Source organism: Lynx rufus, unplaced genomic scaffold (genome assembly GCF_022079265.1).
Source record: "Lynx rufus isolate CCGP_SWC_20201006 ecotype Redwood Valley unplaced genomic scaffold, mLynRuf1.p SCAF_20, whole genome shotgun sequence".
NCBI lineage: Eukaryota > Metazoa > Chordata > Mammalia > Carnivora > Felidae > Lynx > Lynx rufus.
In genome coordinates, this window is record NW_025814835.1 from 30,164,045 (window position 1) to 30,178,321 (window position 14,277).

Consider the following 14,277-nt stretch of genomic DNA (forward strand, 5'->3'; position numbering starts at 1 on the left):
TAAAATCTAAACTATGCACATTTGTATACTGTAAAATGTACTCAAATTATTAATAAGTACGTATCAGATGTCACTGACTGTGCTGGTTTGTTCTATTGAGGAGAATACATGTGGTTCAACTGCAACTGATGTCACCAACTGATTAAGTTTATGGTAATTGTTCTCATTCATCAAGATCCATCTATTTTCTGCACAGTCCACATTGGTAATTTAAACAGAGATATGATATGGATAACCACTCCATATCTTTTAAATTATTGATTATGGCACCAATCTCCAAGAAGCTCCCATGAACGTACTATTGTGTTTGTTTTATTATTTTTCATAAGAATAGAGAGCTTCTTCTTCTTTTTTTTTTTTAACTTGGCTTTTTCCAGAGCTCCAATCTAATGGGTCATAGAATCAGTATAGGGATTCTGTCACTTGCTGAGTACATCTAGTCTAACTATATACTTAAGGACTGGGGAACAGCCATGTGGTAATTTTGCTTTGAATAAACCTTAGCCCAAACTCCATTTACCTCCTAAATCGCATAAATTGTCACTCTGACCAGTAGGCTACTAGGGCTTTCTGAGTCCCTAAAGATTAACAGTAATGCAGATTCAGGACTCAATTATTCCAAAAATGTCTGGGTATTTTCCTTCTCCAGTCCACAGCCACCCTTTTGTACCTATAACAAGTATCATGTAAATACTAATTACTTTGGAGAGGACCACAGAGGAATATTTAAGCACATACTTGGGAAATTATTGCAAAGGTCTTTCTTAAGCTTCTCCAAACCACCCCCCCTCTTTCTTTTCCCAAGAGAAACTGTTCTTTACTGTTTAAGATATAGATATTGCTGGAGTAGAATTGGCTGAGGAGCTATGATCCAAATCAGATTAAGCAGGATTTTATTTCTAGGGGCCTCATGATCCCAATGAGACATCATCAAAGATATCTATGTATGAAAATATTCTGATTGCCACCTCTACTCTTCTCTGACAACTACGTACCACTGCCTTCTACCTCCCAGGAGTTCCATCATCTGCCCTACAACCAGTAGTCCTATCACAATGCTAGCGTCTTTTACTTGCATCTATAGTCTGCAGAGAATAAATACAATATTTTTCAAGAATCATAGAATTCTTAGCAGTTCACCTCTCATGACTCTGTGAAGAGAATTCCTATAAATGCTCTCAAAGGTTGGAATGAATGAGCTGGAAAGGTTGAGGTGAATGAGCTGGAAACATGCAATAAATCTACCCTTGGTCCCTTTGATTGAAAGAATAATAATGATAAAAGAAAAACTTCCTGCTTACAGGACCTCTCTGTATTGGCCTTTTCTTCTTAAAGATCAAACTACTCATGATGCTTGATTGACCTGTCTATCCACTCAAATGATGAACTGAAGAATTAAGCAACTATCAAAATATATATTGTTTTATTTTTTTAACGTTTATTTATTATTGAGAAACAGAGACAGAGCATGAACATGGGAGGCGCGGAGACAGGGGAGACACAGAATCTGAAACAGGCTCCAGGCTCCGAGCTGTCAGCACAGAGACCGATGTGGGGCTCGAACTCATAAACCACAAGATCATGCATGACCTGAGGCGAAGTCAGACGCCCAACCAACTGAGCCACTCAGGTGCCCCACAATCAAAATATATTTAAGCATACTCTTGATATTGGTCAAATGGAGGCTGATTAAAAAAATAAATGCATGGGGTGCCTGGGTGGCTCAGCTGGTTAAGTGTCCGACTTCAGCTCTGGTCATGATCTCGTGGTTCATGGGTTGGAGCCCCACATAGGGCTCTGTGCTGACAGCTCAGAGCCTGGAGCCTGCTTCAGATTCTGTCTCTCTCTTTCTCTCTCTCTCTCTCTCTCTCTCTCTCTCTGTCCCTCCCCAACTCGTGTTCTTTCTCTGAAATAAACATTAAAAAATAAAAAATAAATGCACGCCTTCTCAATCTAGACCACTTTTTAAAATAAACTCTAATTTTTAGAGAAGTTTCAGGTTCACAATAAAACTGAAAATAAGGGTCAGAAATAGCTCATGATCCCCTTGTCTCTACCCACGCACAGTCTCCCCCATGACCAACATCCTGGACCAGAGTGATACCTTTGTTCAATTGATAAACCTCCATACTGTCACATCATGATTACTCAAAGTTGATAGTTTATTGGGTTGTACATTCTGTGGATTTGGACAAAAGTATAATGTTATGTATCTACTGTTACAATATCATACAGAGTAGTTTCACTGTCCTAAAATGTCTTTGTTCTCTATTTATCTATTACTTCCACCAAACACTCCCTATTTCCTGGCAACTGCTGATCTTTTGGCTGTCTCCATCATTTTGCTTTTTCTAGAATGTCATATAGTTGGAATAATACAGGGTGCAGCATTTTCAGATTGGCTTCTTTCACTTAGTAATAAGCATCTAAGCTTCTTCAATGTCTTTTTTGATAACTCATGTTTTTTTAGTACTGAATAATATCCCATTGTCTGAATACACACAACTTATTCATCCATTCACCTACTGAATTTGGGACAATTATAAATAAAGCTACTCTTAAAATCTGTGTGTTTGGCATGCCTGGGTGTCTCAGTCAGCTGAGCATCTGACTCTTGATTTTGGCTTAGGTCAGATCCCAGGGTCATAAAATCAAGCCCCATGTCAGATTCCACACTGAGCATGAAGCCTGCTTGAGATTCTCTCTTTTTCTCCCTCTGCCCCTCTACCCCTCTACCCCCTTGTATGCTATCTCTAAAATAATAATAATAATAATAATAATAATAAAACAAAAATCTGTGTGTTTATAGATGTGTGCTATAAACATAGATGTGATTTTTGTGTAAACATAATTTTCAACTCCTTTGTGTAAATACCAAGGAGCACAATCACTGGATCATATGGGAAGGTGTATGTTTAGTTTTGTAAGAAACAAACTGTCTTCCAAATTTGCTGTACCAATTTGCATTCCCACTAGCAATGGATGACTGTTTCTATTGCTCAGCATCCTTACCAGCCTTTGGTGTTGTCAGTCTTTTGGATTTTGGCCATTCTAATAGGTATGTAGTGGTCTCTCATTGTTTTTTAATTTGTATTTTTCTGATGACTTATTATGTGGAGCATCCTTTCATATGCTTATTTTCCATCTGTATCTCTAAGGTGAGATGTCTGTTAAAGTCTTTGGCCCATTTTTTAAATAAGGTTGTCTGTTTTCTTATTGCTGAGTTTGGTATCCAAAGACTACTTTGGATGTTTGTTATCCAAATATACAAAAGATGCCCAATAAAGGCACTCTTTATCAGATATATATTTTGTAAATATTTTCTCCTAGTCTGTGGCTTGTCTTTTTACTTTCTTGCCAGTGTCTCACAGAGCAGAAATTTTTAATTTTAATTAAGTCCAGCATACCATTTCTTTTTGTTATAGATTGTGACCTTGGTGTTGTAATCCAGGCCATTTTTACTGAAATATTCAGATAATTAAGCAAATGAAGGGTTTAGAGCATAATTTATCTAAATTATCATTGCCATAGTCATATACTATATGTCAATGATCTTACTGTTTCTATAATTCAGCAAGGCCAATATTAGTATTAAATTCTAAGTTCTTTGATCATTCATATAAGTAATGAAATGTCATTGTTAAGAGTACATCATAAATTAAAAATATAGGCTAAATATATGTCTTCAGAATATTCAAGTGAGAAAACATAAGTATATTTCACTGTTTTCTCTCAGCTTCAATTTCACTTCAGGGAACCTCTTTGCAAATCCTTTTAAAGTGGTGAGTTAAAGGAAGGAAGAGAGCTTGTGAGGAGCCTAAATTTGGCTAAATTTAGATATGTAAATGAATCTGCAGGGCTTGCTTATACTCCATAGGCAGTCTGTGCAATTTTTCTTTTTCCTTCCTTCTTACTCCACCCCCAATTAAAAGAGTGTTTCAGTTATGAGGTCAAATTCCCTGTGTTGACCTAGCTTTTTGGCTGCTTTGTGAGGGTAGAAGTCTGTACACCACAGAGAGGTGGCATTTAGTTCTCTTATAGTTAAGAAGTGAATGGCACTAGTGAATGGAGATGGGCATTTCTATTCTCCTGAGGAGATAATATGGATTGAGTTAAGAATTTTCTTAGTATCCCCTAGAAATGGATTCACCATTTCTGCTAAAATGGCATGCAGTCCTGGGATGATGCCAAAAAAAAATTACAATTTTGAGTCATATTGGAAATTGGAGAAACACACAGACCTGATGAGGGAGCAGGAGGCAGGCTGAGGGGCAAAGTATAAGCTAGCATGCCCCCTCCCACGCCAGTGGGATCTGTGTGATATTCTTTGGATACTCCAAGTACCCAAGAACAAAGGAAGGGAGTTTAAATGCTTGCCATGATAATGTGGAAAACTAAGACAAATGAAAAATTAAATTCCCTTACTGCCTACAGCCCATTAACAAGTTCTTGAAACCAGCAGAGTAACCTCCCTCTAGAAGCTCAGCTACCTCAATGATGACACTTTGCTAGGGGCAAAAGAGAACCTTAGCTTAACCTTATCCCAACCTCTAGGATCCTGTAAGTCAACTTCCTTTATCTCAACTGCCCCAAGATACATGCTGGCAATCATATTCCAAGCTTATGGCCCCTCGACATACATCTGAAGGGTCTCATGACTGAAGTTTTATTAAATGGTAATAGATGGCATTTCCCTAGCAATAGCTAGCCCTTCTAGGTCCTGGAAACCTTGCCTCTAAAATTCCTTGGAGACTTACTCTTACCCCTCCCAATCTGAGGGTATATAATAAATTACATGTCACTACCCCAGTGCAGCTCTTCCTGCCTGTGGGTCCTGTCCCCATACTTTAATGAAATCACCTTTTTGCACCAAAAGCATCTTAAGAATTCTTTCTTAGCCATCAGCTCTGGACCCCATGAGCCCCCTATCACCCCAAAACTTTACCAGACCTACTCATGAAGACAGGCCCTTGAAACAAATTGATGCCATTTGTAATGAGATAAAAGGTCTGTCAGCCACCCAGAGTAAACTTTGCCATGTTGTCATGTGTTATTTTAGAATCAAAGACTATTGGATAGGGGCGCCTGGGTGGCTCAGTCGGTTAAGCGTCCGACTTCAGCTCAGGTCACGGTCTCACGGTCCGTGAGTTCGAGCCCCGCGTCGGGCTCTGGGCTGATGGCCCGGAGCCTGGGGCCTGCTTCCGATTCTGTGTCTCCCTCTCTCTCTGCTCCTCCCCCGTTCATGCTCTGTCTCTCTCTGTCTCAAAAATAAATAAACGTTAAAAAAAATTAAAAAAAAAAGACTATTGGATATAAAAATATAAACAAGTTATTGTTTTTAGCCTTATTTCAAATTGTCAGGTGCTTAAATAACAGAGGTATTTTGTTTTGTTTTGTGTGTTGCAGGTTAACAGAGAACCAGCCAAATTACTTAAGTAATGGATATTTGATTGCCAGAATAAATATCAAAAGATTTAGAAATATAATCAGGAAACTGCCAGCAACCCAAGTAGCTGTACAGGTTGTCTACTAATTCTGTCTCTTCCTCATTGTGTGTCTGATTTTTTTCTGAGTTGAAATCATTTCTCTCTTCTAATATCTATCTCTGCTAACTCACTGTTTTCAGCCCATCATAGCTTTGACTTTCATAGGGTTCTAAGCTTGCCCTACTTCCAACTCCAGTTCTGTGCACTGATTTGTTGCCTTTCTAACCCAGACCAAGTGGTTTCTTCACTTTCACATTCCTAAGAGAGAAAAATGTGAGGACCAGCTAACTTTGAAGGTCAGTACACCCTAATTTTATATAATTGATTTGCCCCCGTTTTCTAGTATACCAAGTTTTGTGTTTATTTTAGTGCACTAATTCGAGGCTGTAATTATCTTGTTGTTAAGAAGCTTTTAAACTTCTCAGTTCACACACACACACACACACACACACACACACACACACACACACAAAATGTGACTTACACTGTTGTTTCTGTTAGAAGCCTAATTGACCTGGAGGTACTCTCCCCCACTCCTCATATTTATCTTCTTTGGCTACAGGGAAGTATTTGGGTCTCTCCTCATCTCACTTGTGGCTGGAGAACTTGGAGATAGTTTCAGGCCAATTGACTGGACATCTGTAGCAATCTGCTGGTCAATAGTGCTGGACAACAAACCACCTCAATACTCAATAACTTACAGTGAAGAGCATTTACTTCTGGTATATGTGTGGGGTCAACTGAGGTTCAATGAGTTCAGATGAGGCTGGATTTAGCTTCAGACTACTGAGAAGCTCCATGCATTTACCCAAGGAATTTTCATTCTCATAGCAAATGACAGCAGTGTAAGAGGACATGTTCAACCAGAAGTTACATTTTCAAGCAACTGTTCAGGTTGTGGTTGCTAACATCACACTGGAAAAAGCAATTTTTATAGCCCAATTCCAAATTTAATATACTCCAATGTCCATGAGCTCAGGGGAGGCATGCAGATATAAAACAGTGCTATAGGAGAGAAAGGAACTGGGCAATAATCCAATCTAAAATAAAAGCCTCACAGTCACCCCTAGTTGACTGTTCCTCACTGTGCATAGTTACTGAAAGATCTGCTACTTCTCAGAATTACCTCAAGAAAGAGGGCTTTGGGTCTCTATTATCTTCACTCTCCCCGCTACTCTATTGCTTCCTCTAAACTTCACTCTTCTTCACTCCACTTTGTGGAGGGTTGGGAGGGAGACAGTCGGGCCCGTTCCACTTTCTCCATTCCTCTCACCTACAATTGTCTCTTTTCTAGCAAGGTAGGTAGGCAGGCATGGTATATATTTATATTCTTGTCCTCCTGAGGAAGCTGTTTATTTGGTTTTATTTTTTTATCATTTTTAAAAAATAGTTTTCTAAAATGAACATGTTATTTTTACATTAAGCTAAAGGAAGAAAACCCACTTGATTGTACATTTAAAAAATGCTTGCTGTATGATATCTGAGTCACTATGGCCATATCATGAACAGAAGGTGGAGGGAGCCATTTATTTTATAAATAAATCCATGAAAGTGTGATGTAATGCATTTAGGAAATCCCACAGTCTAATGTCACCTGAAAGATGACAGGGAACTGCTGAAGTTCCCTCACAGCCCCGTGACCACCTCCAATTCCAGACAAGCTTCTCTGTGCCTCTGTCCTGTACACAAAGGGCTCACCTCATTATCCAGGCAATTGAACCAGATACCAACAAAATACAAGTGGGGAAATCATATATGCTCTAATTCTTCTTTTTTTTTTTATTTTTTTTATTTTTTTTTTATTTTTTTTAAATTTTTTTTTTCAACGTTTTTATTTATTTTTGGGACAGAGAGAGACAGAGCATGAACGGGGGAGGGGCAGAGAGAGAGGGAGACACAGAATCGGAAACAGGCTCCAGGCTCCGAGCCATCAGCCCAGAGCCTGACGCGGGGCTCGAACTCACGGACAGCGAGATCGTGACCTGGCTGAAGTCGGACGCTTAACCGACTGCGCCACCCAGGCGCCCCTAATTCTTCTTTTTTAAAGAACAATTTTTTTTTCAAATTTTGGTGTTTCCAAAATATGTAATCCTCCCACTAATGATGCCTTATAAAACATCAGTATACATTGCTGAGAAAAGATATGGTATATGCCCTGATGCCTCAAAAATGAATGTGAATTACTCCACTGTCCCTCATAGAAGGAGGACTCATTTTGGACTTATTTCTAATAGTGAAAATAAAGGCTTTAGCTCTTTTAAAAAGAATTGTAGTCAGTATTTATCCCCTGAAAGAGGTGTTTTGTTAAATCCTCAGTCATCCTAGTGCTTTAGAAATTTCTCCCTTAGGGAACCTCTCAATCTTTGTATGTATCAGACTGACTCTGTTACTATAATTAGTCAAAGGAAACTAAGGTAAATGCTTTAAAACTAAGGAACCTATAAAATAATGTAAGTAGCAGATCATTGGCCATCAATGTTTTAGCAGTTGAATGTATACTTTTGGCAACTAACAATCATAGATCCGCTTTATGTTTCTCTCTTATACCCACTTCTCTAAATGGTTGTAGCCAGATGACACTGAAGCAATGGTGCCCAAATGATAAAAACAAGAAGATATCCCAACTGTCAAATTTCTAATCATAGACATCTCACACATGAAAACAAATTTACTTGTTTAGCAGCTTCATCAACTTAGTATTTTATGGTAAAATAGTGCATAGATAGATACCTCAGTTATATAGTTGAATAAGAATATTGAAATACAGAATAAGTACGAATTGAAAGCCAATCATTAGAAATATATATAAGGTCACATCTTATACAGCAAGAATACTAACAACACTCATAAGACCCTTGTCCTGAGATTATGTTAAGTGAGCTTGGGAGACAATTCTGTAAGTTTTGAGTTTTCTTTCACCTTTCAGGAGAGAATAGTAAGTGGCTACACACCTACTAGGAAAAAAACACAAAGACATATGCATATCTGTGTATACAAACACATATTGATACAAGGTTATATCCACATAAGCAGTCTAATGCATAAACCAGAAGTTGCCAGTTGTTTTAACTCCACCATTTGCCTGGAAAAAGGACCGAATGGGCTGTTTTTTATATCATCATAAATATTGCAGTTTTGTTCTTTTAGTTTCATAATAGGAAGGAGGCTTTGATCAAAACTATGGGAAATGTCTTTCCTATTTGCTACACAGCATTCTCAGATTTCTCTGGAAATCTTAAAAGAAATAAATATGCAATGAAATAAACACGCAAGCAAATAAATCTTACACTCTACACTAAATTTAACACTTTTAAAACCAAGAAAATGTTTTCACACATCACAAATTTCATCAGCAAACCAGCAAACTCCATGAGGGAAGGGACTTAGATGGTCAGTTGTTTGGTTAGTTTGTTTTATTGCTGTATCCCAAGTGTCTTGATCATTTTTTAGCATATGGTTCAACACTCAGTAAATATTTGGTGAGGGAATGAATCCCTCACGAATGAATTCTTCACGATATTTTTCCACAAAATTTATGTTCAAGAAAACTCTATATCGTTGGAGGCCACTGCATCAGTTTTCTCCACTGGAAAAAACATACCTCCCAAACCAGAGCACAGAAAGAACTGCATGTCACTGAATCATAACCATGTTTTGACAACTCCGGCAAAGCAATTGGCCAGTTTGGGGCCGTATTATGCAGATTAGAAGGATATTTAACACTTTTAAAACTAAGAAAAGAGTTTTCATACATCACAAATTTCATCAGCAAATAAGAGGAGATTAGAAGGATATTTTCAATCAGATCCTCTCTCTGATTATGGGAAGAAAACTGTTCCTGTGAAGAGTTAAAAATTTAGAGAAAGTAGAGACATAGGTAAGAAGTTAAAATATGAAAACCTTTAGCTAAAGAACAGTAAGTATCAGGATTATAGCGTAGAGATTGTGAGAAAAGTAACAAAAAAAGAGAAAATAAGAATATGGGAAACCATCATGATAAGAGCAAGGGGAAGACTCATATCACTGTCACAGGTTGCCAGGATGATTGGTTCTCAAAAGAAGTTGAGGAACTAAACCTTTGAAGCACAGCTCTACAAAATGTGTTGATTCTAGCACTTAGAGCAGTACCTGCCATGCAGGAAAAACTCAATATTGTTGAATGGTGATATGATGAATTCCTTTATTCTCAGTTCATTCTGCTTTCATAAATATTAAGAAAAAATTAATTATGATTATGGCATCCCAATTATTATGAAAAATAAAATAGTAGTACCTCATGAGGGCATGGACTTTATCTGTTGTGTGCCTGTTGCATCCTCATTGTCGTCAATAGTGTCTGGTTCATATGCAATGCAGAGTGAATATTTGTTAATAATTGTAATAATGATAATAATAATAATTGTAAATTGGTAATAACAAAGGTCATAAGGTTACATATCCTGGAATCAGCCTACATTGTTATGACATAATGCCCCCTACTCTCACACCTGAAATAGTTCCCTCAGTACTTCACAATTTGCTAGAGTATAGAAATACTTCCTTCAGATTAAACACTGTCCTTTCTCTGTAAATTTTATTATTAATTAATTAATTAATTAATTAATTAATTAATTTATGTTTAGTTTTGAGAGAGAGAGAGACTGAGCGGTGGGAGGGGCAGTGAGAGACACAGAATCTGAAGCAGGCTCAGAGCCAAATGCAGGACTCAAACCTTTTGAATGGTGAGATCGTGACCTGGGTGGAAGTTGGACGCTTAACTGACTGAGCCACCTAGGCACCCCTCTGTAAATCTTATTCAAAATGAAAATATCCATTTAAAAAATAGCAGAATAATTCCCTCTCACCTTAATGCTAATCTATGCAATGAAATTCTCATTTTCTCTTAGGTCATAGAGCTCCCAGGTGAGTTCCTAATGTTTCTCCTTGGGCCAATGTCTCTTAATTCCTTGTGTCAACCAGGAAAATTATAGAAAAAGGGATTTTTATTTTTCCATGAATCACATTTGAAAAATGTCATTGAATATTCCATGCCAGCGGTCGTGCCTCATTAGGATAGGATAAGAAGACAGCTGTTTCAAGGAAGCTGCAAAAAGCAATTGAGAGTAGGAGAAAAAAAATTCTTTTTAATCTTTAACTTTGGAGTATTCAGTGTTCTAATATGCTAAGTAGTCTTGTCAACTAATCAACTTAAAAAATCCCAGTAGCATGGCCACTTAAAAGAACTTTTCATTAAACTCTGTTCCAAGAAATTCTAGGGCATCGCTTCGCATCTGTCTTCTTTCTCCCATCACATCTGCCTTCTCTCTAAGTCTGAGATCAGAGTAGCCTGTTCCTGGTAATCTTCCATCTTAAATCTTGAAATTGACCAAGCAATTTAACAAACTCTTTTCTTATCACCTGAGATTGGTGAAACCTGTTTCTGGGTTTAATGAGTTCCCCTATCCTGAGTATTTCTCCAAGGTCTGTCTGAAGACTAGATCTGGTGCACCTGTCTAGCACAAGATTCAGGTACCTATCTATGGAATTTGTGTTAAAGATGATACACACAGTCATTTTGAAAGCATGAGCAAGATAATGCAAGAAAAATTGTGAAATTGGCCAAATATGTCCTTATTATCATCCTAGTGTCTCTTTAATCACCTTTTCCATGCTTTTTAGAGCCCTTCCCTAACCTCTGCATGTTCACAGAAGGCTAAGCATCAGTGATGAACTTTATTAACAGTCTTCTTTTTGGTAAAATAATTTTGGTCATCCCATCACAGTAATGTCTCTTAAACCTCTAGGGCTACTAATCCAGGACTATGGACCATTCACTGCTAAAACTAGGAAAGTCCAGGGCAAATGAGTATTGTTGGTCACCTTAATCTCTGGAGAAACTATTTGCCTAAAATACTGTTCTGCAATACCCTTATTTACTGCTATGCCCTCTCCCCTTCTAGCCACACATGCTTCACCTAGATGATTCTTATTAACCCTCTAGCCCTCATCTTAGTCCTCAGTTACTCTAGGAAAACTTCCTGGACTTCCCTGAGACTGACATATACCTATTCTATAAGCCTGCGTCATTACCCTGTTTGGAACTCCTTTGGTAACTTAACATATTATCTTAATTTGCACCCCTCAGTTTCTTGTGGCCAAGCAATTTATCATGTTTACTACTGTAACCACATACTTATTATATTTTTGAGAGATGACAGCAAGGTCTAATAAATATTTGTTATAAAGAAAAATATGCTTTCAAACAATATAGGCAAGAATGGGCTAATGTCACAGTAGTCTAACAGGGAAGTGAACTTGAGGAAAAATGGTGAACATTATGTCACTGAAAATGTTGAAGCATCTATCAGGGGGTTTTGTATGTGGTTCATGCTTTAGTTAAGTTTTCAAAGTAATTGAACTCCGAGTCCCCTTCACACTGATGTCATCTAAATTTTAGATGAATCTCCTCAATCTACAGTATCAGAGTTATCTGAATCCCCAAACTCTGATTCCATAGGTATGGAGTCAGGCCAGCTAATTTCTGTATTTCATAAGCTTCCCTAGAGATTCTGATGTACAGCTAGTTTTTCACAGTGGCTAGAACAATTTACATTTTCACCAACAGTATACAAGTGTTCCCTTTTCCTCCACATCCTCACCAACAGAGGAGCTACATGCCATAGAGATATTAAAAACAAAAGGCAGGGGCGCCTGGGTGGCGCAGTCGGTTAAGCGTCCGACTTCAGCCAGGTCACGATCTCGCGGTCCGTGGGTTCGAGCCCCGCGTCAGGCTCTGGGCTGATGGCTCGGAGCCTGGAGCCTGTTTCCGATTCTGTGTCTCCCTCTCTCTCTCTGCCCCTCCCCCGTTCATGCTCTGTCTCTCTCTGTCCCAAAAAAAAAAAAAAAAAAAAAAAAGTTGAAAAAAAAAAAAACAAACAAAAGGCATATAGTAGTCCTTGTTCAATAGCTACTCACAGTCCAGGGAAATGGATCTGGGAACTTCACAAGATAGAATACATTTAAGTTCTGGTTTGCCTGGGTCTGACTAAAACCAGGCCTGCTCCAATGCAAAACCTTTCAATTCTAGTTTATTACTCAGATTTATAGATCTGAAGCAGTGGTGTTCAACCTTGAATGTACATTGAAATCTCCTGGGGAACTTTAAAAATATATGGGTGCTTGGCTCTTTTCCAAGTGATCCTGACATAATTGGTCTGGGGATGGCCCTTCCAGTTGAAGTTGATTCCAAGGTTCAGTTCAGGATGTGAATGACTATAGAGGAAGTAAGGGCTAAGCTGAGATCTGAAGTGGAAGCAGGAGTTGCCCAGGGGAAGAGCATGTGTGTATCTGTGTGTCAGGAGAAGTATGGTTAGGTAGTATGGTAATGAGCAAGAGAAATCTAGACAAAGTTGTTCACCTGGGAAAAGTTCGAATAAGCTTTTGTAATGGGCAAATGCCTATGTCTGAAGTTAGCTGGATATAATGTATATAAAAATATTTTGTAAAAAATAAGGCATGGCTTAACAAAATAAACTACAGTTAGTTTAATTTAACTGAATTTTAGATCCTTAATGGTATTACTTTTAACCTGAAGAAATTAAAACTACTAAATATATTTAAGAGATTGGCTCTTCACATATAGGTCATCCTTTATGGTAGTCTCTGGTGATTTCATCTTATTTTACTTTAGTCTGGGAAACAGGTCTACCCCCAGACCCCAATTACCTTGAATCCCATTTGGCTGTGGAAAACTTTCTCAAATGTGTGGTTCTATGTCCTTGCCTCATTAATTCCTATCTGGTTAATATCACTGAATCTTCCTTGAATAAATGAGTAAGTTTGTGATCCCTCAGGGACATCAATTAAGAGTGTAAGAAATTCAGTTAGTATGTCCCAACCTCAGGTCATAGCCAGGAAGTGGTTTTTTTGAGAAAAATTGCCAACATCAGCTCATTTTACTGTAATCAGCTTCTTTCTCCTCAAAGAAAAATTCTCGGGGTGCGGTATTTGAGCACTTGACTGAATTCAGTTGTATTCCAGTTCCTTGCACCTAGTAAGTGAGGGTAAATTGCAAAGCACTTCTTGAGCAACTCTGTATTGAATGACCTGTCTCATGGGTTCCATAGTGAGATGTTAAAAACATCTCTGCCAGGATCCCCTGTGCCTGATGAATAAACCCCAAGCATCAGTACAGATGTTTATGCCATGGAATGGTCTGCTCTGCATGGTCATGTGTCTTTCACATTAAGGAGGGTGTGGCAACCTTAAAAGGAAGCAGGCTAGCAATCATGTGGGTTCCAGACCTAGCTTAACCCACTGTCTAGCGTGTATCAAACTATTTGGACATATCACAGACTTTCTCCTCAGCTTTCAACTAGGGAATACATATCTCCATGATCTAATTTTTAAAACTGAGTTAAATAAGATTCTCAAAAATAACAAGTCTTCTAGTAACAAAGGGAGGCTGGAAAATGTTAAAATCATTAAAAGCTCCTTCTGACTTCCAAGTGCTTAAAACATCTCCCTTCCTTTGTGGGCCATGATGGCAGGGAACTTAAGTCCTAACCCCTGAACTTATATGATTTACTTTCCTGTTATTTGAGAGTTGACCTTTTCTGGAGTTTCCAGAGTGCTCTCCATCAGGTTCTTCCAAGCCTCTGATTGTTACCCAGCGTAGTAAGCAGCCTTTAAATGACCCCATGGACCCTTGCCCCTGTTTTTGTTTTTTGGTTTGTTTGTTTGTTTGTTTGTTTTTGGTTCTCTGTAACCTTCTTCCCTTGAGTGTAGGCTGGACCTAATGAATAACAAACTG